We start from the raw sequence: 27,232 nt of genomic DNA, 5'->3' as shown, positions 1-27,232 counted from the left end.
ACTAGTGGCCATGACAACTTCTGCTGTCTATGCCTACGTGTTCTGCCCTGCCTTCTGTTATTTAAACTTACCTCCAACACGGGGTCACTTTTAGTTTTTTTTTCCAGGGCCTAAAATTTCCCAGTCTGCCTGTGGCTAGATCCCATCACTGAAAAGGACCATCCTAGTAGGAAACTTTTTCAAAAAGGTATTTCTGGACTATGGGAATTAGTCATTTTGGCTGGATCCCATAACTGAAAATGACCACCCTAGCGGATAAGACAAGGAAATGGTCCTTCTGGAGTATGCAAAATAGTAATTTCTATCTTAGTTGACTGGATCCCATCACTGAAAAGGACCACCCTAGTATATAAGCCATGGAAAGGGTCCTTTCTATGTTAGTTGGCTAGAAATTTTCTCGATACACAGAGTAATGCCTCATTCACACATCAGTGTTTTGGTCAGTGATTTCCAAAACCAGGATTGGAGGTTCCACAGACATAAGGTATAAGGGAAAGATCTGTTCCTGTTCTGTGTTTAGAGCTGCACCTGGTTTTGGTTCAAAATCACTGATGGTTCTTGTCCATGTGTTGCCCTATCACATGGTGAACATACATACTACACGCAGATGTTGTCTTTGGTTGAATTTGAACCTAGGACCACCAGAGCTAAGCACTGACCCACACTGTGCTGGCAAATATGCATTGTGCAACTTTTCACTCATCGGAAAAAAAAAAATCAATTTTCCAGTAACCAGGTTTACCTGGACTACTGGACTATCATCTGGGCCCAGGCCGTACATCCAGAAGATAGTTCTTGCCCCGGAACGACCCTTCTGTGGATATTAGAGGTTGGAGCACATAGTGAAGGTCCACCAATTTTTCATATATCAACAGGTTTTATTATATTCACAAAAGTATAAGATCAACAGGCATTTGAGCAAACATAAAATCGTCCGTGTTCACAGAACCGCCCAGGGCTCCAACCTCTAATATCCACAGAAGGGTCGTTCTGCGGCAAGAACTATCTTCTGTTGGAACCGAGGTGTTCGGCTTCATTGAAAAGAACTGCGATATCCCCACCATCACTCAGAAGCCACAGCCTATGTGAGGCAGCGCAACCCCTTTGTTGAAAAAACTGTTGTTTGATGTGAATGGAACCCACTTCACACGGAGGTCTGCGACGCTGCTAGAAGATGTAAAACGCAGTGGTGAACTATTTATATATATTTTATTTTAAATTCTATCTCTTTTTTGTTTGCATTTCTATCTTTATATATATTTTTTTCTTGTTTGCATTATTGTTTAAACAGTTGTGAGGCAAAAACATAAAAAACATATTTTCTACCTATCGTCTGTATGACTTTATTGTATAAAAGTAAATGTACTCATGACAAAAAGCTTCTGCAATTTTTCCGAGCAGGTCCTTACAGAACATGGGATTTAGGGTACTTTCACACCAGCGTCGCCGGAACTGCCTGCCGGATCCTGCAATCTGTATGCAAACGGATACCATTTGTAGACGGATCCATCTCACAAATGTATTGCAATACCGGATCCGTCACTGCGGTTGTCATCCGGAAAAACGGATACGGTATTTATCTTTTTCACATGTGTTCCCAAATTATGGACAAAGAAAATACTGCAGCATGCTGCGGTATTTCCTCTGTCCAAAAACCATACAGTGACTGAACTGAAGACATCCTGATGCATCCTTAACGGATTGCTCTCCATTCAGAATGCATTAGGATAAAACTGTCCCGGAAAAAAAACGCTAGTGTAAAGTAGCCTTAGCCAAGTCACTGCAAAGCTGCTAAATACTATTATAGCTCAGGACATGGGGGGAAATATGGTCACTAGAGATGATGGGAAATAGCTTTCTGTAGAACTTACTGCTTTCCATCATCCTTCTGCAGCATGGAGGTGAGCTGGCTAAATACTACCTCTGTTCAGGACCTGACCACTAGGGGGCAAAAGGTCCTTCCTGGCTCCTGTACAGCGGGCTATTTCCTGTACCTACGACCGGGTGCAGGCGCGCAAACTTTTCCTATTTTACATCGAAGGTATCAAATGTAACGTCACTCAACTCAGCTTCCAATGTCACATGACCCCGTGTCGTCAGAAGGTCCTTAGACACTACCCATACACCACACCGGACGTTCTCGCTTATCACGTGATTTCCTCCTGAAGCACATTTACCTCTAGTTTCGGATTGATGCAGTCAAATGATTGGTTGAACGTTCCAGTCGCATATTAGGTCGGCCATTTTTTCGGAGACCACGTGTATTTAGGCGTTAGGATACGTTTTATTGGCTCAGCCTCTATGGTGGACGAAACAGAGGCGGTATCTTTATTATGACGAACATTTTTTAGCTGTAGTTGGCCGAAGTGCTGTTGATGTAGGTGAGTCGTTCAGGGGATGTGTATCTGTATGAGCCCTTTGTGCAGCGGGAAAAAAGTGAGGGGCTTAGGGCCACTAGAGAGAGAGTAGCTTTAGTTCCATGTTTGGGTTGACTGGCCTCTGTGTGTAATGTCAATGTGAGTTGTCCTTATGTCTCTCGATGGCTCCAGTGATCTATCCCATGTACAAATGACAGAAAATATGGTGTACAGTTCATATTTAATAGTTGTGCACTTAGTTCTTTCTCTTAATTATTTGCAGCTGTAATTCCTCCCTAATACCAGAGGGGAACCCTAAATTTTACCTCATCCTTTCTGTAAGGGTGAATTCACACACAGTGTCATGTTATACCACAGACCAATCTGCATGCCTGATGTGTTCTGCACCAAAATCCACAGCTAAGGGTTTGGCAACGTGTCAGGTGACAGCAAGTCGCCAAAAATTTGAGTGACACCAGGATATTTGCGACTGTTTTAGAGCTGCGACTTGATTGAAAACGCAGACGAGTTGCCTGTTGCGTACATCTTGCATTGAAGTCTATGGAGTATAAGGAGCGCATGGCTTGTGACACAAAATCCAGCATGGCTGGATTTTTCATGACTGTCGCAAGACACAGCAAACGCCCTTGAAATTCATTACATACAATTTTGCGTGATCGTATAGCCATATCCTGACTCGTGCAGGTTTAATTTAACCCTAAGGTTATGTTCACACTTGTAGGCTTTCACAAAGATTCCACACCTAGGCTAAATTCACACGATCGTATATGTTTTTTGCGTTCCGCAAAACACTGATCCGCAAAAAACATGGATGATCTTTTGGCAAAACGGACAAGAATAGGACATGCTCTAATTTTTTTGCAGGACTATGCAACGAACACACGGATACGGACAGCACACGGTGTGCTGTCAGCATTTTTTGCTGACCCATTGAAATGAATGGGAAGGCATCCAATAAGCAAAAAAAAAAACGGAACGGACATGCACACTGTGCTGGCCGTCTCTTCATACAGCTGATCAGTGGGGGTGCCGGATGTCGTACCCCCCGCCGAACTGACATTGATGACTTATTCTGAGGATAGGTCATCAAAATTAAAAGCGCGGACAACCCCTTTAAATCCGCGTGCAATTCATAATATCCAATGCATGTGCTTGTGACATGAAGAGACGGCTTTCTGTAACCCCTGTCCACATGTAGAGAACGGTTTCAGGACAGGCTTCTGGTGCCGCAGGAAGTAATTATCTATCTTGTTACCTTCTGAGACTGTGCACAGAAAAACCAAGGATTAGCCCCGTTAAATGACAGCGGGCCTAATCTGCATACAAAGATGTGATGATAACCTTGTAACGCTTTTACTTATCCAAGCCATTCTGAGTGTTTTTTGTAACACATTGTACTTCATGATATGTTTAGGCCGTGTTCACATCACCATTTAGCTTTCTATGATCTGTCAGAAGAACAGAAAAAAAGGGATCTGTTTGTTATGCTCAGTTTTCACTAAAAATAACTGATGCGTTTTTTTTTCAGCATCAGTTCTGATCAGTTTGTGTCACTTCTGTTATTTTTGCCGGGAGAAAAAGTACTGCATGCAGGAAGTGACACAAACTGATCATAACTGATGCTCAAAAAAACGCATCAGTTATTTTTAGTGATTTGCACCTATGAAACTGGCTGACCTGTTACATGTGTACTTGGCAGCTGAAGGCATCTGTGTTGATCTCCTGTTCATATGTGCCCATAGTGCTGAGAAAAATGGTTTAATGTATGCAAATGAGCCTCTAGGAGCAACGGGGGCGTTCCTGTTACACCTAAAGGATTTGTTCTCTCTGCAGCTGCTGCGTCCTCTCCACTTTGATAGGACCAAGTAATGAGTTCACTGCCTGGCCCTGTCAATAAAAATGTTGGGGGCTCAGCAGTTGCAGAGAGAGCAGAGTCTCTAGGTGTAGCAGCCTTCTCTGCTTACCAAGCACAGCACCGTACATTGTATAGCAGCTGTGCTTGGTATTGCGCTCAGCCACGTTCACTTCTTGGGGGCTGAGCACAATACCAAGCACAGCTGCTATACAATGTACGGTGCTGTGCTTGGTAAGCACCGAGAAGCCTGCGGTGCTCACTGAAGTGTTGTTGCCTTTCCAAAAGCAGTGTTTTGGTATCTGCCTCCAGAGCGGAATGGAGGTTGAACGGAGGCAAACTGATGCATTCTCAACGGATCCTTATCCATTCAGAATGCATTGGGGCTGAACTGATCCGTTTTGGGCCACTTGTGAGAGCCCTGAAACCGATCTCACAAGTGGACCCAGAAACGCCAGTGTGAAAGTAGCCTTACCCGCGTCCTCCAAATTTTGGACAGGGCTAGGCAACAGTGTCTGATTAGTGAAGCTGAATATGCATTTTTGTTGCCGAAACATCCGGTATTGCCATCTTTTTACAGTTTACCCAAGAATACAGAAGGGGGTTTCCCCTTTGAAAGGGAGACCAATGGTATCAGGTATTGGGAGCCTGATAGAAAGGACTCTGCCAGTAATTCATCAGGAGTCGGAGCGTGTAGTAAAGCAAAAAAAAACTAATCGGGCGCTGCACGCCTCGGATGTGGTGCGTGCTGCTTAGTGTAGCCACCGGCACTATGACGTCCGTAGCGTGGCCGCCTTATGCTGCTCCTTATAAGCAAGAAGACACTCCCTCCAGCGGAGCCACACAGCAGTGCTCCTCCTCCTCCTGCTGCCTTTGTAAGCGCTAGGTGCCGGAGGGTAAGAATAGATATAATAGTTATACAGTGGAAAAAAAACTGCTGCTGTATAATGTATTATTATGTATTTTTATAATGTAATGTATTCATTACTTGAGAGCATGCCGCCCAGTGAATAATCAATATACCCTGTGGTGACATAGCTACATATACTACCTCTCTAAAATAAGGGAGGTCGTTAAAATTGGTAGTATGTATACATCTAAGGGTACTTAAACACTAGTGGCAAGCAGTTTCGGCGGGTGAACAGACTGTCGGATCCGTGCTGCCGCATGCCCCTGGACATGTACTTTTATTCCGGCCGCCTCTCTGCATGTTTGCCGTGCTGCCGCCGGAACTCTGGCCCGCCCCCATTATAGACAAAGGGGCAGGAGCGGCAGTCCGGGGGCACGCGTGCACTAGCTTTAGCTCGGGTCCGACAAGCTGTTCACCCGCCGGAACAGCCTACCAGGGTTCCTTGCTGCTAGTGTGAAACTAGCCTAACATAGTGTGTGCACATGGTGTATATACATTTAGCATGGTCAAGATATGACCTAATACACAAATACAGTAAACACCAATATAAGAGAAATGGATCAGGGGCATTGTTAGAAATGATAGTGTATACCTATAACATGGTGTGTACACATTTAGGCCTCATGCACACGAATGTATTTTGTTTCCATGTCCATTCCGTTTTTTTGTGTGGATAGGATGCGGACCCATTCATTTCAGCTATAACGTAACCATCAGCGTGATAGCTGGCGTCCCAATGTTAAAGGTGCGCATATCCATGCGCGTCATCAGGGAGCGGCCGGCTGGCGTCACGACGCCGCACCTACTCGTGACGTAACAAAATGACCCATAACAGAGGAGGCAGCGTGGTTACCAATAGAATGCGTCCGCACAGCTGACGTAAGCAAGCGGCGTGCAGGACATGTGTTTAGAAAAATACAACCACATAGCCAGGATACATTATGTAGCGTGATTTTGTTTATAATAGGATCGCGCCTATACATCGACATGGTGGTTTTCTAACACTAACGATCTCAATCAAATCACATAGAAATGAACATGGGTACAAAAAATGATATGTAGCATCATCTATGAAGATTCATCAAGTTAAAAAACAACTCATTTAAACAAGTGACTAAATAGGTGTGTAACAACTGTCATGCCATTACTCAATGTGGTATATTTAAATTATTATAAAGGAGCAGCTGTGTTGGGGAAGAAGATGGCTAGAAGGTTGGAGGAGTGTTTAAACTAGGGACTGGGGGGGAGGGTAATTACACTATAGAAGGGGAAGATAGTGCAGATAGAGACCGGGGGCAAGGTAGTGGGACTGGGGGAGAAATGGAAGGAGGGACAAGAACAGTTCAGAAGGAAAGGTGTAGGGTAAAAAATATACATAAACCTCTCATATGTATGTATACTAATGCCAGAAGTCTGACTAATAAAACTGGTGAACTGGAATTAGTGATGTGTGAGGAGGACTATGACATAGTGGGAATAACTGAGACATGGCTGGATGATAGCTATGACTGGGCAGTTAATGTACAAGGTTACAGTCTGTTCAGAAAGGATCGTCAAAACCGGAGAGGTGGAGGGGTCTGCCTTTATGTAAAATCTTGTCTAAAGCCCACACTCCGTGAAGATATAAGTGATGGACATGAACATGTGGAGTCACTGTGGGTAGAGATACATGGAGCTAAAAACAACAATAAATTACTAATAGGAGTCTACTATAAACCACCTAATATACCAGAGTCCACAGAAAATCTACTACTAAACGAGATAGACAAGGCGGCAAATCATAATGAGTTGGTTATTATGGGGGACTTCAACTACCCAGATATAGACTGGGAAACTGAAACTTGTATATCTCATAAAGGAAACAGATTCTTGGCAATAACCAAAGACCATTATCTCTCCCAACTGGTTCAGGACCCGACTAGAGGGACGGCCATACTGGACTTAATATTAACCAATAGACCTGACAGAACAACAGACGTGCAGGTTGGGGGACACCTGGGAAATAGTGACCATAAAGTAATAACCTTCCAATTATCATTCAAAAGAGCGTTTCTACAGGGAGAAACAAAAATACCAAACTTCAAAAAAGCTAAATTTAGCCAACTAAGAGAGGCCATAGGCCTAACTAACTGGGACAAAGTCCTCAAAAATAAAAATACAGCCAAAAAATGGGATATCTTTAAAAACATCCTAAAATCTCATTGTGAGAGGTACATACCGTATGGGAATAAAAGGTTAAGGAACAAAAAGAAACCAATGTGGATAAACAGAACTGTAAAGAAAGCAATAAATGACAAAAAGAAAGCATATAAAACCTTAAAACAGGAGGGTAGCACGGAAGCACTGAAAAACTATAAGGAAAAAAACAGAACATGTAAAAAACAAATAAAAGCGGCCAAACTAGAGACCGAGAGATTAATTGCCAAACAGAGTAAAACTAACCCTAAAATGTTCTTCAATTATATAAATGTTAAAAAGTATAAATCTGAAGGTGTCGGCCCTTTAAAGAGTAATGAGGGGGGAGTCGCAGAGAGCGACGAGGAGAAAGCAAAGCTGTTAAATATTTTTTTCTCCAATGTATTCACTGAGGAAAATAAACTGTCAGATGAAATGCTGAATGCTGAAATAAATTCCCCATTAAAAGTGTCCTGTCTGACCCAGGAAGAAGTACAACAGCGACTTAAAAAAATCAAAATAGACAAATCGCCAGGACCGGATGGCATACACCCCCGTATCCTAAGGGAATTAAGTAATGTCATAGCCAGACCCTTATTTCTGATATTTGCGGACTCTGTACTGACAGGGAATGTCCCACAGGATTGGCGCATGGCAAATGTGGTGCCAATATTTAAAAAGGGTCCAAAAACAGAGCCTGGAAACTATAGGCCGGTAAGTTTAACATCTGTTGTGGGTAAACTGTTTGAAGGTTTTCTGAGAGATGCTATGTTAGAGCATCTTATGGGAAATAAGCAAATAACGCCATATCAGCATGGCTTCGTGAGGGATCGGTCATGTCAAACTAATTTAATCAGTTTCTATGAGGAGGTAAGTACTAGACTTGACAGCGGCGAATCAATGGATGTCGTGTATCTGGACTTCTCCAAAGCATTTGACACTGTACCTCATAAAAGGTTAGTATATAAAATGAGAATGCTCGGACTCGGAGAAAACGTCTGTAAGTGGGTAAGTAACTGGCTCAATGATAGAAAACAGAGGGTGGTTATTAACGGTACATACTCAGATTGGGTCACTGTCACTAGTGGAGTACCTCAGGGGTCAGTATTGGGCCCTATTCTCTTCAATATATTTATTAATGATCTTGTAGAAGGCTTGCATAGTAAAATATCAATTTTCGCAGATGACACTAAACTGTGTAAAGTAATTAACACTGAAGAGGACAGTATACTACTACAGAGGGATCTGGATAGATTGGAGGCTTGGGCAGATAAGTGGCAGATGAGGTTTAACACTGAGAAATGTAAAGTTATGCACATGGGAAGGAATAATGCAAGTCACCCGTACATACTAAATGGTAAAACACTCGGTAACACTGACATGGAAAAGGATCTAGGAATTTTAATAAACAGCAAACTAAGCTGCAAAAAACAGTGTCAGGCAGCGGCTGCCAAGGCCAATAAGATAATGGGTTGCATCAAAAGGGGCATAGATGCCCGTGATGAGAACATATTCCTACTACTTTACAAATCACTGGTCAGACCACACATGGAGTACTGTGTACAGTTCTGGGCTCCTGTAAACAAGGCAGACATAGCAGAGCTGGAGAGGGTCCAGAGGAGGGCAACTAAAGTAATAACTGGAATGGGGCAACTACAGTACCCTGAAAGATTATCAAAATTAGGGTTATTCACTTTAGAAAAAAGACGACTGAGGGGAGATCTAATTAATATGTATAAATATATCAGGGGTCAGTACAGAGATCTATCCCATCATCTATTTATCCCCAGGACTATGAATGTGACGAGGGGACATTCTCTGCGTCAGGAGGAAAGAACGTTTGTACACAAACATAGAAGAGGATTCTTTACGGTAAGAGCAGTGAGACTATGGAACTCTCTGCCTGAGGAGGTGGTGATGGTGAGTACAATAAAGGAATTCAAGAGGGGCCTGGATGTATTTCTGGAGTGTAATAATATTACAGGCTATAGCTACTAGAGAGGGGTCGTTGATCCAGGGAGTTATTCTGATTGCCTGATTGGAGTCGGGAAGGAATTTTTTATTCCCCTAAAGTGAGGAAAATTGGCTTCTACCTCACAGGGTTTTTTTGCCTTCCTCTGGATCAACTTGTAGGATGACGGGCCGAACTGGATGGACAAATGTCTTTTTTCGGCCTTACGTACTATGTTACTATGTACTATGTTAACATAAAAACAATGTTATATAACAGATGAGTCTAGCTGATTCCTGCCACATTGAACTCAAGATTGAGCCCAAACGGTTGTAAGGACCTCAGCGTATAGATCCATTTGAGTTCCTTTTTTCTCAATATCGCATCCTTGTCACCCCCTCTCCGTAGGAAACCCACACTGTCTATCACCCTGAAGCGTAGTTGGTTCACAGAATGTCCTGCCTCGACGAAATGTTTCGCAACTGGCTTATCCATGTTCTTCTTGCGAATAGTGCTTTTGTGCTTATTAATACGTTCCCGGACTTCCGCAGTTGCAGCAAGATAAACATGGATAGGTGCCATTTTTACGTGGAGCAAGCAATTTTTGTACAGTCCTAGACTGGTCACCAACATCGGTCTTAACCAATTTATCCCGTAGGCTAGGGTTCCTCCTGTATGCCATCATCGGCGGGGACTTGAATTCTTCAATCTCCGGCAACCCCCTTTGGAGTATGTGCCATTCCTTTCTAAGGACGTGGGCAATATCACCACTGTCCCGGCCGAAGATGGAGACAAAAGGAACCCTAGCTACGGATCTGGCTTTTGTAGATTTCTGAAGTGCAGAGTCTCTGCCAACCAACTTAACTTTGTGTTTTAGTTCTATCGAGTAGGGTCTTTGGGTAGCCACGTTCAACAAAACGTTTACACATGGCATCCACCCTCTGTGTGCACACATTTTCATCAGAGACAATTCTTCTAACCCTTAATAGTTGACTCCAGGGAATGGAATCAAGCATTTTACGTGGGTGATAGCTATCATGCATAAGGAGAGTATTTCTATCAGTGGGTTTCTGATAGAGGTCCGTAGCTAAAAGACCCTCCATCACATAAACCCGTACATCAAGGAACTGCAATTCACTAGTTGAAGACGTAACTGTGAACTGCAGTCCTGGAACACCCTCTTTTAAATGTGAGTGGAACTCATCCAACTCATCCGTTGTACCTGTCCAGATCATAAAGATGTCGTCGATGTAGCTCCACCAACACAGGACCCTCCCAAAAAAAAGGTGAATGGTATACCAGTCTGTCCTCCACCTCGGCCATGAAGATGTTAGCGTAAGTTGGGGCCATATTGGACCCCATGGCCACGCCCCGCTGTTGCTGATAGAAGGTGTCCCCGAAGAGGAAATAACTCCTCCTCAGGACCACCTCCAAGAGACGGAGGACAAACCGGCACACCCCCGGGGAGAGTCCCATGTTGGGCCACATCGACTACACCAAGCCCATAAGCATGGTCAATGGATGTGTACAAAGACACACCGTCAAAACTGACCAATAAAAATTGGGCAGGCAGTTGTAACTCATGTAGTTTAGATAGAAAATGCCCAGTGTCCTTGACATAGGATGGGGCGGAGGTCGCCCGGATCTGCAATAATCTGTCGAGAAAAATAGACAATGGATTAAAGACTGAGCCCCTACCGGAAACAATCGGTCGACCCGGTGGGTCACTTAATCTCTTGTGTATTTTGGGGAGTATGTATAACATCGGGGTGAACAGGGTGAAGCACCGTAAGGTATTGACACAAACCATCATCAATTATTGAGTTTTGTAGTGCTTCCCCTAGTATCACCCCGATGTCACGCATAATATCCCACTTAGGGTCCCCAGATCGCATATAGACTTCAAAATCTTGTAATTGTCTATCTATCTCACCAATATACATCGCAGTGTCCATGACGACCACCGCCCCACCCTTGTCAGCAGGTTTAATGGTAATGCGGGTGTCCCCTTCCAATGACGTGATGGCCTGACGCTCTAATTTAGAAAGGTTACTTCTACCCTGACAGGTGGATTTCAAAGATTCAATCTGTCTATGCACAATGTGTATATAGGATTCCACCACATGATTCGTATGAGGAGGTGAAAAAACACTGGGTTTCTTAAGTTGAAATTCATTACATGTTAGTAAAGCATCGTTATAATTTTTACCAGTTACAGACATTTTATTATCGGTCTTTCTTGAGGCAAAAAAACTTTTCAAACGTAAATTTCTGAAGAAACGTTGCAAATCTAACTCTAAAGAAAACCAGTCCCTCTCGATGGTGGGAGCGAAACTGAGTCCACGGGCCAGTACCTGTATTTGTTCAGGAGTGAGTGTTACTGACTAAATGTTCACAACAAGTTGTGTTATCTCTTCGGGTTGCATCTGGTTGATCTTATAGGCATCGCTTGATTCGGTGGCGGTTTCCCTTTTGTGAGGCCAATGATGCTTCCAGGTGGAAAAACCAAAATGGCTATGATCAAATCTTTTGTTGCGCCTCCTCCTAGGCCTGCCTTGAGACTGTTGATTGCGGCAGTTGTACACTTTCCCCAGTTGATAGTCCTCAAGATCCCTATGCCATTTTTCCCTTTTTAACCCTTTCGGTTTCACTTTTGTGGCGTTGGACCTGTTGCACAATCTTGTCAGTATGTGCCATAAATTCATCAGCGCTAATAAGACTCGTTAATTTATAACGATAATTTGTTTTCCCTTAGTCCTAACAGTGGCACAAATGGGGTATTCTGCCCCTGTGGACTGGTTAGGACAGGTGGAATTTTAATGAAACAATCAAAAAACACTGGCATGCACACGCCCTCCCTGCCCCCAATAAAGAGGGGTGTGACCCTCCAACCCATGTGTAATTACAAGTAGACAACCATAATCTCCATTAATAAATATAGGGGGAGGGAATTTGTGTGCCACTGTTGGGACTAAGGGAAAACAAATTATTGTTAGAAATTAACGATTCCCTTACGTCCTAACCAGTGGCACAAATGGGGATTTAGCAAGTAGAAACCCCCATGGGAGGGTCCTCATGCCTGGCGGAAGATAACACTGTCCGGCCAAATGAGGAATAACTATGTATTCTGGTATCCACTCTATAGTGTGAGATAAAAGTGGAGTGAGAACTCCAAGAAGCTGACTTACAGATCACGTCCAATGGGATCGAGCTTCTCTCTGCAAAAGAAGTGGCCACTGCTCGAGTAGAGTGGGCCCTTACAAATTCAGGGGGCTCGGAGCCCTGAGACATATAAGACTCCCGAATTGCCTCTTTAATCCAGCGACTGATGGAGGGCTTAGAGGCTTTCCTCCCCTTATGGGTACCGGAAAAAAGGATAAGGAGGTTTTCATCCTTCCTAAATACCTTGGAGCATTCCAGGTAAATCCTAAGACATCTCGCAATATCGAGGGTATGGAGCCCTCTTTCCTCAGAGGAGGGGGGTGGAGCCAAAGTTGGTAGGGAGATCACCTGATTGATATTGTCAAAGGAAGGAACCTTTGGGATGAAGGTAGGTAAAATTTTTAGAAGTACCCGATCCTGTAGGACAGGGCTCGACAAATCCCAGGCGCCAGGTCGCCATGGCGACCAGGAATTTAGTCCTGGTGCTTGGGTATTTGTCAGCCCGTTTTCAAAGGTGCCCGGGCGATGGGTGCGGAGCTGCCGTTCTGTCATGAGGCAGCACCGTTTGAAGCAGCTCCGTCACAGCACACAATAGCAGAGACGCTGGCAGCAGGGAGGGGAGGGACTCGGGAGGAGTGTAATCTGATCCTAGAGTGGAAGCTGCTTCTGCCAGCCCCTCCCCTCCCCGCCCACCAACCAATCAGCGCTGAGGCAAGGCAAGCACTAGCAGCTCTGAGTCCGAGTCACTGACACAAGTACAGGGAGTCTAAGTAAGAAAGAATCGAATGAGTCACAGGTTAAAAGAATCTAAAGATTTGATTAGTTAGAGACTCATTCGATTCTTTAAGTTAAAAGAACAGTCAGTCAGACTCTAGAACAGGTTACACTGAGGCTGTGGCTGATGCTTTTGCAGCAGTGATAAGATTAAGGGACAGGAGCAGAGAGATAAGAGAAGTGACAGGACAGTTTAGATTAGTTTGAATTAACCCTTTAGGATCAAATTGGCTTCTCAAGGAGATCTATATGTTAAAGGCATCCCTTATTCTGTCTCATTCAGTAGCTATATAACTAAGGCCTTATCCACACGTCCGTTGTTTCTTTCCTGATCTGTTCCGTTTTTTGCGGAACAGATCCGGACCCATTCATTTTCAATGGGTCCTGAAAAAAACGGACAGCTCAATGTCTGATTTTTTTTCAGGACCCATTGAAAATGAATGGGACCAGATCTGGTTCAGATCTGTTCCGCAAAAAACGGAACAGATCAGGAAAGAAACAACGGACGTGTGAATAAGGCCTAAGGGTACTTTCACACTTGCGGCAGGATGGATCCGGCAGGCTGTTCACCCTGTCGGATCCGTCCTTCCGCTGTTTCGCCGAACCACCGCTCCGTCCCCATTGACTATAATGGGGGTGGAGCTCCGGCGCAGCACGGCAGTGCATGGTGAAAGGCCGCCGGACTAAAAGTACTGCATGTCCAACTTTTTAGTCCGGCGGCCTCTCACCGCGAACTGCCATGCTGTGCCGGAGCTTCGCCCCCATCCCCATTATAGTCAATAGGGTCCGGGGACGGAGCGGCGGTATATGTAACATGGTATACAGCATTATTGGGGGGCTCTATGGAGAAGTGGGAGGGGGGCACCTACTAGGGGCTTTATGACGCGGCTTCGCCTGGCTCCTAACTTTTTTAGCTGGCTCCTAGATTCCAAGGAAATTTGTCAAGCCCTGCTGTAGGAACTTCGTATATGGCTCAAAGGCAGAAAAAGCCTGGAGTTCCCCAACTCGTTTTGCAGAGGTCACAGCTAACAAGAAGGTGATCTTCCAGGTCAGGAACCTGAATCCCGCCTCCTCTAGGGGCTCAAAGGGGGGAGATGATAACCCCCTGAGCACGACCGACAAATCCCAGGCCGGGATAGGTCTGATTACTGTAGGCTTTAATCTTGAGGCTCCCTTCAGGAACCTCTTGATAAGGGGGTCTTGAGAAATAGCTCTGTTGAGACAAGCAGAGATTGCTGAAATCTGCACTTTAAGGGTAGCTGGTGATAGCCCCCCTGTCCAGACCGTCCTGAAGAAATTGTAGGATCATCTGGATGGAAGCTTCAGCGGATCTTTGCTGATGTCTTGTACACCAGGATGAAAAGATCTTCCAGATTCTGGAGTAGGCCTTATTGGTAGCTTCTGATCTGGAGTGCTCCAGGGTTCTCAAGACAGACCCCGATAGCCCTTCTATCCCTGGAAGGGACTGATCAACCTCCAGGCCGTCAGGTTGAACATTTGAAGATTTGAGGAGACCTGGGTGCCCCCCGACACCAGTACTCTCTCTGGGGGAAGCCTCAGAAATTGACCCCGACTCATCTGTAAGAGTTGGGTAAACCAAGCTCTTTTCGGCCAGTATGGGATAATGGCGATAACTGACGCTTGGTCCTGCCTGATTTTCATCAAGACCCTTGGTATCAAGGAAATTGGAGGGAAGATGTAGGCCAGCCTGAACCTCCATGGGATTGACAGCGCATCTATTGCCACCGGGTTGTCCTCCCTGTAAAGGGAGCAATACTTCTCCACCTTGGTGTTGAACCTCGTTGCCATGAGATCGATCTCTGGCATGCCCCACCTGAGCGTTATCTCCTTGAAGACCTCTGGATGAAGTGGCCATTCTCCGGTTGGAAGACCTCGGCTCAGACGATCCGCAATCACATTGTGAACTCTGCGAATGTGAACGGCTGATAAGTGGGTGAGGTTCAGTTCTGCCCAATCCAAAATCACCGCTATCTCTCTCAGGAGACTTTGTGACCTCGTGCCTCCCTGCTTGTTGATATACAGTACAGCGGTCATGCTGTCTGACTGTACCTTCACTGCCTTCCCTCGCATGATGGGAGCAAAATGAAGAAGAGCTAGTCTGATTGCTCTGATCGCCAGGAGATTCGATGACAATAACCTCTCCTGAGGTGATCAAGTTCCCTGGACTGTTTTGTCTTGAAGATGCGCACCCCAGCCTACTAGGGATGCGTCTGAAGTAAGTATGATCCAAGAGGGTTGGAACAGGGACTTGCCGTCCGTGAGGTGGGACCACCACCTCAGAGAGGATCGGACTTTGTAAGGCAGGGAGAGCACGGAATTGAGTCCCACCGGACTGTGATTCAACTTGGCTAATACTTCCGACTGGAGCGGACGTAGGTGCCATAATGCCTAAGGTACCGCCTCTGCGGTTGAAGACATTAGTCCCAACATCCTCATCCACGTTCGAATCGTTACCTGTTTTGGTACAGAGAGAGAACGGGCTGTTTGCTGCACGGATTGCCTTCAATCGGCCGGAGCGAAAACCCGGAAGTGACGTCACCTGACGTCACTTCCGCAGGAAGGCGGCGCCCGGCCGAACATGCGGAACGCCGCCACCGCTGCTCCAGCACCCAGCTCAGAAAAGGTAAGCCCCACAGTAGCAGGGCTCTCAACAAGGGCGGCAAAGAGCGGCATAAACCGGAGGACATCCTCCGCCGCACCGGGGGAGCGGAGCCGCTCCCAAGGGAACACAAAAGACCCCCGAGATTTAAACAAAAAAAGGGGGGAAAAAACAAACACTCTCTCCACCACAGGGATGGAGGAGTGCACCTCCCGTCCCGTCCTGTCCGCAGGACAGAAAAAAACACATGGGTTGGAGGGTCACACCCCTCTTTATTGGGGGCAGGGAGGGCGTGTGCATGCCAGTGTTTTTTGATTGTTTCATTAAAATTCCACCTGTCCTAACCAGTCCACAGGGGCAGAATACCCCATTTGTGCCACTGGTTAGGACGTAAGGGAACCTGGATTTGTGCATTCAAATCAGCAACAGTCCTCTTGATATTCTCAACCTCTTTACATAGATAGTCAATATTGAGCAAGATCAGGTCAAAAGAGTATATGTTACTCACCGCCTCGAATTTGGCACAAAAATCTGTATCATTCGGAAAAAGATTCGGCCGTAGATGGGAACGCGCCTATACATCGACATGGTGGTTTTCTATTATAAACAAAATCACGCTACATAAAGTATCCTGGCTATGTGGTTGTATTTTTCTAAACACGTCCTGCACGCCATTTGCTTACGTCAGCGGTGCGGACGTATTCTATTGGTAACCACGCTGCCGCCTCTGTTATGCGTCATTTTGTTACGTCACAAGTAGGTGCGGCGTCGTGACGCCAGCCGGCCGCTCCCTGATGACGCGCATGGATATGCGCACCTTTAACATTGGGACGCCAGCTATCACGCTGATGGTTACGTCACAAGTGGGCGCGACGTCGCGATGCGAATCGGCCGCTCTGTGATGACGCCTATGGACATGCGCACCTTCTACATTGGGACTCCAGCCACCATGCTGATGTCTACATGCGATCACTTCATACAGGTGAACATGTTGTATCAACAGACACTTATTTGAATTAGCTGATTAGTGTGGTTTAGTAGCATTGTGATTTGATGGTATGTAGGTGAGTCACTTAATATTGCCGTCGATTGGATCACCATGATTGTGGGAGGTACCAGTATTTTAGATTTATATGCTGGTTCTTTTAGTTGTAACATATGCTTGACAAAGGCTACTTTTAGCCGAAACGTTGCCATTGTTTTTATGCTATGCTGTGAAGTTATCGACCAATAAAGAAGAAATGCTGGACATGCTGCTGTGCCTTCTATTTTTTCTACATTCCTGTGGATCGCATTGGATCTGCGATCTCTTGCCCAGCTGCTGCATGATCTCCATCACTGCTCTACATAAGCCGCATGTTGTGCTGCTCCTGAACCTATTTTCTTCCAGCACACCATGTGCTGTCCACATCAGTATGTTCGTTCCGTAGCCCCGCAAAAAAAATAGAACATGTCCTATTCTTGTCCGTTTTAGGCATTGTTACAATGGATCCGCAAACAAAAAAACTGATGGCATACTGACCGCAAAACACATACGGTCGTGTGCATGTAGCCTTAGGGCTCGTTCACACAACCGTGCCGTTTTTTGCGTTCCGCCAGTTGCGGCTCCGCAAAAAAACGATGCTACCAGTGTGCCTTCCGCAATTTGCGGAACGAAACAGGAGGCCCATTATAGAAATGCCTATTCTTGTCCGCAAAATGGTCAAGAATAGGAGAGGACTCATAATTTTTGCGGGGCCACGGAACGGAGCAAACGGATGCGGACAGCACACAGAGTGCGGAATGCAGAAAACGGTCCGTATACGGAACGCAAAATACGTTCGTGTGAACGAGCCCTTAGTCTGATTAAAAATGTGGCCGAATGCCCAAATGCAGTAAACACCAATGTAGGAGAAATAAACTGTCCAATATCGAAAAATATCACTGTATACACATCCAGCGTGGCTCAATTACCAAACAGTCCACATCTGGAAACAGCGACATTAATTTGCAAACATCAAGTAGAGAAATAAAGATATAAGGATGAGGGACATGCATCACAAGCCCCGACTCCTAGATATTCATCATTTCTAGCCTAGGGAAGTGCACTAAAGATGGATACACACCTTCCCTATAACAGATACCATCATATTAGTTCTCATATCAAGCAGGTGTATGATATAAACTCATTTAGTCCATTAGGTTTTACAGTATGGAGTCTAAATGTCCACTCTGCTTCTTTGCGTAACAGAAGGTTATCAATGCCCCCTCCTCTTGGTGACGGCTTAACATGTTCAATCCCTTAAACGTATGCAATCAGACCTTCCTGCATGATGTTTCAGTACATGTGCTATAGTCCTGCTTGGTAATGTTGGATAGGTGTTCCACTATCCGTCTTCTAAATTCCCTCTTGGTTTTACCTACATATTGTTTTTGACAAATGCGGGTGGCTACGTACACTACGCCTATCGTTTTACATTCAATGAATGATCTAATACTGTAGTTCCATCCCGTCACAGAGCCTATAACTGTATTTCCTTTCATAGCTTTGCATGCAATACAGTTGCCACACCTAAAGGTGCCACATGTTTTTTTTGGGAGCCAGGGGTCATTGGTGGGGTCCTGAATGTACTATGGATCAATCTGTCCCTCAAGTTGCCCCCTCTCCCACAACCGGTTCAGATTTCAGGATACCCCATGAATCCTGAAGTATCTCACGTACCTCTTTATGTGCCAAGTTGAATGTTCAATAATTCTCATTTGCTCATCATCAGTGTCCCGTTTTTTGGGATACAACAGACTCTCCCTATTGCAACCAACTGCATGCTGGTATGCCCTCTTAAGAGAGGACAAAGGATAGCCTCTTTGCGTGAACCTTTTTTTTGTAGCCTGATTTGTATTGAGGACTAATTAAATAGTGACTGAACACAGGGCACACTTGTTACAAGTAGCAAACCTATGCTGCCATTGATTCAAGTGTGCCCAGAGTTAGGCACAGCTGATCATAATTGGGCAAGTACTGGTCAAGTGTGCCAAATAGCCCTTGCCCTCATAGAAGTGGGAACCACAAAAAATGAGCCACCAACCTACACCTGATATGAATAGGGTGTGATTGTGTGTTTGGTGGTTATATTAAGCTTTCCCACTGCTATATATACACTCAACAAAAATATAAAGGCAACACTTTCGGTTTTGCTCCCATTTTGCATGAGCTGAACTCAAAGATCTGAAACATTTTCTACATACACAAGACCCATTACTCTTAAATATTGTTCACAAATCTGTGTAAATCTGTGTTAGTGAGCACATCTCCTTTGCTGAGAATCCATCCCACCTCACAGGTGTGGCATATCAAGGTGCTGATTAGACAGAAGTGCTCGCTAACGCAGATTTAGACAGATTTGTGAACAATATTTGAGAGCAATGGGTCTTTTGTGTATGTAGAAAATGTTTCAGATCTTTGAGTTGAGCTCATGCAAAATGGGAGCAAAACCGGAAGCGTTGCGTTTATATTTTTGCTCAGTGTAAAATAGGCAGACAGCCATTCGAAACTGATATTTTAATCAGAGATCTAAATAAAGTTTTTTTTGTTTTCTTTTTATTATTGAGCTCTATCCTTTAATAAAGTTAAGAAGTGGGTACAAAAATGTAAGCTGCTGTATGGTTACATGGCAGGGCTCAGAAGAGAAGGAACACCATTTGGCTTTTGGAGAGTGGATTTTGCTGGAATGGTTTTCAGGTGCTACCTATCGCAGGTCGCACATGCTCAGTTTCATTCTTCCAGCCTCCCCCTGAATTGTGATATGGAGAACATGGACATGGCCCCTTAGCTGCAGCAGAGAAGAAACTCCCCTTGAGCTTCAAGCTTCATATAAATCTAGCAGAGAAATGTATGGGGAGATCTCTGGATCCATGTCAGGTACATGACTGGTTCTAGCTTTGTTAGGGCTCATGCACACGGCCGTTGCCCCGCCATGGCCGTATTGCGGCCTGCATACGACGGGTCTGCAATACATGTGGCACTGACCATGTGCACCCCGCATTACGGATGCGGACCCATTCACTTGAGTCCTTAGAAATAGATTTCCATCTACTATATGATGTCTGATAGAGATATATATATATATATATATATATATATATATATATATATATATATATATATATATATATATATATATCATGGGATAACACCTTTAACTGACAGGTAATTTTTGGTGACTCCTTTCCTTTATGTGGCACTTTTGGAAGAGAGCTAACCTGTGTTTGTCTGTCGCCTCATTCAAACAGCTACATTTTAGCTTCTGTATCACAAGTATAATTTAGTGAGGTTGCACTACATATATTAAGCTTATTTACTCTGAAATTGAGTTATTGCAAATGGCATCCTCAGTTTGGCTGGAAATGTTGCTTATAAACTAAGAGTCGTGTTATTGTCATGCTGAAAAATACACTGCTCAAAAAAATAAAGGGAACACAAAAATAACACATCCTAGATCTGAGTTAATTAAATATTCTTCTGAAATACTTTGTTCTTTACATAGTTGAATGTGCTGACAACAAAATCACACAAAAATTCAAAAATGGAAATCAAATTTTTCAACCCATGGAGGTCTGGATTTGGAGTCACACTCAAAATTAAAGTGGAAAAACACACTACAGGCTGATCCAACTTTGATGTAATTTCCTTAAAACAAGTCAAAATGAGGCTCAGTAGTGTGTGTGGCCTCCACGTGCCTGTATGACCTCCCTACAACGCCTGTGCATGCTCCTGATGAGGTGGCGGACGGTCTCCTGAGGGATCTCCTCCCAGACCTGGACTAAAGCATCTGCCAACTCCTGGACAGTCTGTGGTGCAACGTGACGTTGGTGGATAGAGCGAGACATGATGTCCCAGATGTGCTCAATTGGATTCAGGTCTGGGGAACGGGCGGGCCAGTCCATAGCATCAATGCCTTCGTCTTGCAGGAGCTGCTGACACACTCCAGCCACAGGAGGTCTAGCATTAGGAGGAACCCAGGGCCAACCGCACCAGCATATGGTCTCACAGGGGGTCTGAGGATCTCATCTCGGTACCTAATGGCAGTCAGGCTACCTCTGGCGAGCACATGGAGGGCTGTGCGGCCCTCCAAAGAAATGCCACCCTATACCATTACTGACCCAATGCCAAACCGGTCATGCTGGAGGATGTTGCAGGCAGCAGAACTGTAACGGATCCCCTTTCGTTAATGGACGCTTCCTAGCTTGCGCCAAGGACCACAAGCACCGCACTGGACACCACAACCTCCGCAGACTCCACAACCGCCGTAGCTTAACTGGAGCCGCGCCGTCTTCCTTCCACCCTGAATGAACCTCCAGCATTCAGGACCGCGTGGGAAAGATCTCTGCTCCAGGGAATATGCAGAGCATAGCAATCCCCAGCGTGATACAGCAATTCCCTCCAATAACGAGACGAGGCTCCGTTTTGAAGGGTTAGAAAAACATGAACTGAACCAAACTCTTTATTGAGGGCTACCCGCCCGTATTTATGCAGGTCCCCACAATGCATCATGGTTTCCTCCTCTCTGCCCTGGAGACACACGAAGAGCAATTCAATTATCTCCCAGGACAAAGGAAATCCCCAATACACATGTTGGAACAATAGGAGAGGAATCACCACCCAAATACACAAAATCCTCCCTTCTGTCTGGGATATAATTATGGATTAACATAACTATCACAAACAGTAAAAATACAGTTTTTAAACGTACACTGTAACTTTAAAACCATACATCCCATCTCCATAAAAATTACATATTTAAACTCAGCATACATCAAAAATCACACAAATCCCTCCAGCGGATCAAAAGTTTAGTGGAAGTCCTTTATGACCGACTGCAAGCACAATTTCCTGCCCAAAACAGTTCCATAGATTTGGGCTGTGCGGTCGGTCAATTTCATGCAGAAAAACGACCATCTTCGAACGGGACTTAGTCTCTGGAGCTGAAAGTTCAGTATGGAAGAAGGTAAGGGTGAGCAGCGTTCGTGTATCTGCGCATCCGATTCCAGCTCCACAGAATCCCCAGCATACACCGCTGACCGCGTTCGGTCCCACCAACAGTCCAGACATGCGGCACAGTTCTGTCACACTGTTCCTGAAGGGCAACATGTCCCGGGGCCATAGTCGTAGGGCAGGAGGCTAGCCATAAGTCCTCTACAATGCCCAGTGGCAAATGGCAGTTTGTCACACATCTCCCCTTTGGGGGGAAGACTAACCAGGCACCTGACCTTCTGTCGGTCAGTGCCTCCGTTAGTCGATCCACCAACCCACAGTAACCAGATGCCCGAGTAGCCCACCCACAAGAAACAGGTACAAGGGTGACCCACCCACAAGAAACAGTTACTGCACCTGGGTATTTTGCTGTGGTGATGGGGCAACATGCTGTGGGGACTTGAGGGAGGGCAGAGGCCGACTGCACTCTGCCCAGCTGCCAGCTCTTCTGCTGGTGTGCTGAGACCATAGTCCGGCTCAGTAGCCAGAGGAACATGGGAGTCGGCAGGGGTTAACATCGCCTCTGTTAACCCTGAGGCCACGTTAGGAGTTAACTGGGGAGGGGAATTTGTACTTACCCCCTCCTCCTGTTGTCCTGGTGAGGGTAGTGGGGGATCTGGACAGGCTGTCCAGCATCCCGGTAGGTCAGGCGCAGAGACCACGGTCCCATCTGCGCCGTCTGGGCGATTGGTGTCTCCCCTTGTTATGGTAAGCTGCCGCTGGGGAGAGAGGGTGCTTCGCTCCTCTCCCTGAAACACAGGCTGCCGCTGGGGAGGAAGGATGACACCTTCAGCTCCCTGGGGTACACACTGCCGCTGGGGGGGAAGGAGGACACCTTCAGCTCCCTGGGGTTCACACTGCTGCTGGGGGGGAAGGACGACACCTTTGGCCCCCTGGGGTACACACTGCTGCTGAGGAGGAAGGACGACACCTTCAGCTCCCTGGGGTACACACTGCCGCTGGGGGGGAAGGAGGACACCTTCAGCTCCCTGGGGTTCACACTGCCGCTGGGGGGGAAGGACGACACCTTCGGCCCCCTGGGGTACACACTGCCGCTGGGGGGGGGAAGGACGACACCTTCGGCCCCCTGTAACTCACGTTTTTGCTGGGGCGCAGGGACGGAATACTTCGCTATCTCTGCCCGATATTCTGCTTCCTGCTGCAGATACTCCGCCAGTTCTCTCCTCACTTCCGGTACCAGTTCCTCTGTTAGGAGGGGCCCGTAGATAGCCAACCGCCTCTTCAGTATAGCGTCAAACCGTACGTGACTATACCAATATTCCAGTTTTGCTTGGTGTTCCCAGGATGCTGCTCCTCGCACTAGGGAAGCCATCCCACTGCTGCCACCAATGTAACGGATCCCCTTCCGTTAATGGACGCTTCCTAGCTTGCGCCGAGGACCACAAGCACCGCACTGGACACCACAACCTCCGCAGACTCCACAACCGCCGTAGCTTAACTGGAGCCGCGCCGTCTTCCTTTCACCCTGAATGAACCTCCAGCATTCAGGACCGTGTGGGAAAGATCTCTGCTCCAGGGAATATGCAGAGCATAGCAATCCCCAACGTGATACAGCAATTCCCTCCAATAACGAGACGAGGCTCCGTTTTGAAGGGTTAGAAAAACATGAACTGAACCGAACTCTTTATTGAGGGCTACCCGCCGGTATTTATGCAGGTCCCCACAATGCATCATGGTTTCCTCCTCTCTGCCCTGGAGACACCCGAAGAGCAATTCAATTATCTCCCAGGACAAAGGAAATCCCCAATACACATGTTGGAACAATAGGAGAGGAATCACCACCCAAATACACAAAATCCTCCCTTCTGTCTGGGATATAATTATGGATTAACATAACTATCACAGACAGTAAAAATACAGTTTTTAAACATACACTGTAACTTTAAAACCATACATCCCATCTCCATAAACTCGGCATACATCAAACATAAACACTTCCAAAAATCACACAAATCCCTCCAGCGGATCAAAAGTTTAGTGGAAGTCCTTTATGACCGACTGCAAGCACAATTTCCTGCCCAAAACAGTTCCATAGATTTGGGCTGTGCGGTCGGTCAATTTCATGCAGAAAAACGACCATCTTCGAACGGGACTTAGTCTCTGGAGCTGAAAGTTCAGTATGGAAGAAGGTAAGGGTGAGCGGCGTTCGTGTATCTGCGCATCCGATTCCAGCTCCACAGAATCCCTAGCATACACCGCTGACCGCGTTCGGTCCCACCAACAGTCCAGACATGCGGCACAGTTCTGTCACACTGTTCCTGAAGGGCAACATGTCCCGGGGCCATAGTCGTAGGGTAGGAGGCTAGCCATAAGTCCTCTACAATGCCCAGTGGCAAATGGCAGTTTGTCACAAGAACGTTCTCCACGGCGTCTCCAGACTCTGTCACGTCTGTCACATGTGCTCAGTGTGAACCTGCTTTCATCTGTGAAGAGCACAGGGCGCTAGTGGCGAATTTGCCAATCTTGGTGTTCTCTGGCAAATGCCAAACGTCCTGCACAGTGTTGGGCTGTAAGCACAACCCCTACCTGTGGACGTCGGGCCCTCATATCACCCTCATGGAGTCTGTTTCTGACCGTTTGAGCAGACACATGCACATTTGTGGCCTGCTGGAGGTCATTTTGCAGGGCTCTGGCAGTGTTCCTCCTGTTCCTCCTTGCACAAAGGCGGAGGTAGCGGTCCTGCTGCTGGGTTGTTGCCCTCCTACGGCCTCCTCCACGTCTCCTGATGTACTGGCCTGTCTCCTGGTAGCGCCTCCATGCTCTGGACACTACACTGACAGACACAGCAAACCTTCTTGCCACAGCTCGCATTGATGTGCCATCCTGGATAAGCTGCACTACCTGAGCCACTTGTGTGGGTTGTAGACTCCGTCTCATGCTACCACTAGAGTGAAAGCACCGCCAGCATTCAAAAGTGACCAAAACATCAGCCAGGAAGCATAGGAACTGAGAAGTGGTCTGTGGTCACCACCTGCAGAACCACTCCTTTATTGGTGGTGTCTTGCTAATTGCCTATAATTTCCACCTGTTGTCTATCCCATTTGCACAACAGCATGTGAAATTGATTGATTGTCACTCAGTGTTGCTTCCTAAGTGGACAGTTTGATTTCACAGAAGTGTGATTGACTTGGAGTTACATTGTGTTGTTTAAGCGTTCCCTTTTATTTTTTTGAGCAGTGTATTTAGGGGGTCATTTATGATGTGAAGTATGCCTTTTTAACTTGCTTTTGTTGCAGATTCGGTCACAACGGGGATTTGCGGCCGAAACAGTGACTTTTCCGAGGTGATGGAAAAAGGGAATGTGGCTTGGAAAGGCATAGGTTGACCAGCCCTTCTCATTTTTCATTTTCTATGCCTTTTTTTTGGCATAGAAAATGACTTAAAGCTACGCCAGAAAGGGAGCTGGTGTAGCTTTAAGCAGGACGCACAGCCTGCGACTAACTTATGTAGCGGCAGCGCCTCTACATAACTTAGGCCTGTTTCACACTTTGTTGTGGATCTCAAAACCGGAAAAAAAAAACTTTTCCGTCTAGTCCTCATGCATTCTGAATAGAAAGAGATCCGTTCAGGATGTCTGTTCCGGCAGCATTCCATTTTGTGACCGGACACAAAAATGGTGAAGCTGCAGTTTAGTGTCCGGTCATAGAACAAACTTGATATGTCACTAAAAACAATGCAAGTCAATGGTGACAGATTAAATATTTTTTTTTTAGGATCCTAAAAAACTGAATCAGTCACCCATTGACCCATTTTTTTCCGTTTTGATTTCACACAACCACATCCTAACAGAAAGGATGCATCCTGATGAGCAAAACAAAACGGATCTCCAAACCGGAATTAACACAAGTGTGAAAGTAGCCTTAGGTGCATCAAGCCAGCGGACATGGGCTAAGCCCAGCATCTAAAACGCCGGTCTTGGTAAATGTCCCCATTAGTGTCCTTTCTAAATTATTGCTGGATCCTCCTTTTTACTGGTGTTTCCCACATAGTTTTTAAAATTTATAGTGTATAAATTTGAGCGGTGAAGGATGGAGCTGTCTAGTCCTGACATACAGTTGGGTACACATCCATAGTCACCCTCCAAACATACATAGGCAGGCTGTGCATGTCCCATAGACTTCAATAGACAGTAACTCTTCAGGTCCCTCCAGCTGTTGTTGATATTGGTGGTTGTCACCCACTGATCAGGCATTTATGACATAAAATTCCTAAGCCATAATAAAATCGGAAAATCCCTAAAAATGGTAAGAGGCACCTTCAAACAAAGATATATTAATATTTTTTTTTCCCTTCACCCATGACTGCACCACGAGAGAGAGAGAGGATCCGCCCCCAGAGACAGGAAACCTGCAGAAAATAAAAGGGTGGACACACTCCTCCCAATTCGGTGTGGTTTCCGGTCTCTGGGGAAGCCTGCAGTTTTTTCCTTTCAGGTCCTTTTCTCTGGGGGTGCTCTGTTCATACCTGCGATTCCAGGGTAAGTAAGGCGGCATCAGCTGGTGCGCACGGTGACAGCAGAGGCACAGCTAAACTCCGGAGGGGGTGATAGTGTGCTGGAGCGAGAGGTGCCTGGTGGCATCACTTGATGCGCTGGAGGCAGGGGCGCCGAAGTGTTTTCTAAAAAGAACAAAGAATGTGCCATATGTAAATCCGTGTTGTCCTCAGATTGGGAATAGATGTGTCAATCTTGCATAGATAGAACAGTAGCGGAAGAGTCTCCTTCCTTTTATAAATGTCTACAGACCCTGGTTAGATCCGAAGTCAACTCTACACTATCATCTAGGAAGGGACTGGGGGAGAAAGACCCTAAAGCCTATATCTTCTGACCCTGAGGAGGAAGAGATACACTCTCTGAACAATATGAAAATTCTTCAGAATTCTCTGAAGATGGCGAGATTAGTGGAAGACCCTGTTTTCCCTTAGAGGACACAGAGAAACTCCTGAAAGCGATTTGCTCAACCATGGGCATTGAGGAGACGAGAGAGCCCGATCTATTCAGGACATCATGTTTGAGGGCCCTAGAATCCAAACACTAACACATTTCCAGTCCACAGAAATGTTTCAGCCTTAATCAAAGGGGAATGGAAAAAGCCTAATAGGAGAGTGTTTGTTTGTTTATTTCAAAGAATTTAAAGCGTAAATATCCATTCAAAGAGGAAGACTCCGCTACATGGGATAAAGCCCTAAAAATAGATGTAGCTATCGCTAAAGTCTCTGGGAAAACGGCACTTCCATTCCACGATATGGGGATATTAAAAGACTCCTTAGATAAAAAGGCTGATACCTTTTTAAAAGGAGCATAGGAGGCATATAGATTTCCCAGGGAAGAGATTATTGCTTTCCTTCCAACAATTAAGAAAGCAGCGGACTTCCTAGCTG

General features: G+C 45.8%; 1 protein-coding gene across 4 annotated transcripts in view; it reads left to right on the top strand.

Moving 5' to 3' along the window:
- The first annotated feature begins 2,265 nt into the window (after positions 1-2,265).
- Positions 2,266-27,232, top strand: part of LOC121001761 (dentin sialophosphoprotein-like) — a 113,337-nt gene continuing 88,370 nt past the window's right edge. The window contains exon 1 of one of the 4 annotated variants that reach the window (XM_040432968.1): positions 2,266-2,381. The gene's annotated coding sequence lies outside the window, so the exon portion shown is untranslated. The remainder of the gene's footprint in view (positions 2,382-27,232) is intronic. The other 3 variants (XM_040432970.1, XM_040432971.1, XM_040432969.1) reach the window with 3 other exon arrangements.

This window comes from Bufo bufo, chromosome 5 (genome assembly GCF_905171765.1).
Source record: "Bufo bufo chromosome 5, aBufBuf1.1, whole genome shotgun sequence".
Taxonomy (NCBI): Eukaryota; Metazoa; Chordata; class Amphibia; order Anura; family Bufonidae; genus Bufo; species Bufo bufo.
Note: the sequence above shows the minus strand (reverse complement) of the source record. Positions and strands in the feature narration are given on the sequence as shown.